Source organism: Glycine soja, chromosome 13, assembly GCF_004193775.1.
Source record: "Glycine soja cultivar W05 chromosome 13, ASM419377v2, whole genome shotgun sequence".
In the NCBI taxonomy this organism is placed as follows: Eukaryota; Viridiplantae; Streptophyta; class Magnoliopsida; order Fabales; family Fabaceae; genus Glycine; species Glycine soja.
Window position 1 is genome coordinate 8,264,298 of NC_041014.1, and position 1,358 is coordinate 8,265,655.

The window sequence follows — 1,358 nt, forward strand, 5'->3', positions numbered from 1 at the left end:
AGAAATTGTTAGGTAACTTACTCTTTAAATTTTTGTCATCATCTTTTTCTGGAGTAGAGTGAAGTTGGGCAGGTTCATTGGAAGATGTTGCTGGTTGAGGTTCTTGACACTGCTTTCCTGACCTCAATGTGATGGCACTCAAATTTTTGGGATTCTGGACAGATTGAGAAGGTAATCTGTCAGAATTCTGGGACTGTTGTTGATCTAACTGTGTAGCCAATTGTCCCATCTGATTGGTTAAGCTCTGAATGGAGGCTCTGGTCTCTTGTTGAAACTGCATGTTTTGCATAGTCATTTGCCTCACAAGTTCTTCAAGGGAAGGTTGTGGAGGGGCCTCAACTGTTTGCTATTTCTGGGGCTGTTGCTGTTTTTGCTGCTGAATTGGTGGAGGAACGTATGGTCTACTTGGGCCAGCAGCATTTTGAAAATAAGGCTGTTGTTGCTGCTGTTGTGAAGGATTCGACCATCTAAAGTTGGGATGATTCCTCCACCCGGGATTGTACCTGTTGCTGGAGAGGTCATAATTGCTCTGTTGTGGCTGATTTTGCTACTGAGGTTGAGGAGGTCTGTTGTAGATGTTTGTAGCATAAGCTTCAGGCTATTCAATTGCTTCAGATTGTTGCACAGAAGGGCAAAGGTCTGTGTGGTGGTCGGCAGAGGAGCATAAACCACAGAGTCTGGCGACAGGTGCAGATTTTTTATTCACAGCCAGTTGGGTTATCAGGTTAACCAAGGCATCTAGTTTACCTTCCAGCTTCTTAGTCTCGGCTGATGAAGATGAATTTGTGGCTAGTTCATGCACTCCTCTAATGACAATAGCATCACTTCTAGCACTAAATTGCTAGGATTTTGAAGCCATCTTCTCAATTAAATTTCTGGCTTCAGCAGGGGTCATGTCTCCAAGGGCTCCACCACTAGCAGCATCTATCATACTTCTCTCCATGTTACTGAGTCCTTCATAAAAATATTGGAGAAGAAGCTGCTCAGAAATCTGGTGGTGAGGGCAACTGGCACATAGTTTCTTGAATCTCTCCTAGTATTCATATAAGCTCTCTTCACTGAGTTGCAAAATTCCTGAAATATCTTTTTTGATGGTCGTGGTCCTGGAAGCAAGGAAAAAAATTTCTAAGAATACTCTCTTGAGGTCATCCCAGCTCGTGATAGACCTTGGAGCAAGGTAATATAACCAGTCCTTTGCCACTCTCTCTAAAGAATGAGGAAAGGCCTTCATAAATATGTGATCCTCCTGGACATCTGGTGGTTTCATGGTGGAGCAGACAATATGAAATTCTTTCAGATGTTTGTGCGGGTCTTCACCTGCAAGGCCATGAAACTTTGGAAGCAAATGGATCAATCCA

General features: G+C 43.3%; 1 non-coding gene across 1 annotated transcript; it reads left to right on the top strand.

Moving 5' to 3' along the window:
• Positions 1-989: 989 nt before the first annotated feature.
• Positions 990-1,096, top strand: LOC114382879. Its single transcript, XR_003660337.1, has one exon. It is a non-coding gene; the product is annotated as a small nucleolar RNA R71 (small nucleolar RNA).
• The last annotated feature ends 262 nt before the right edge of the window (positions 1,097-1,358 follow it).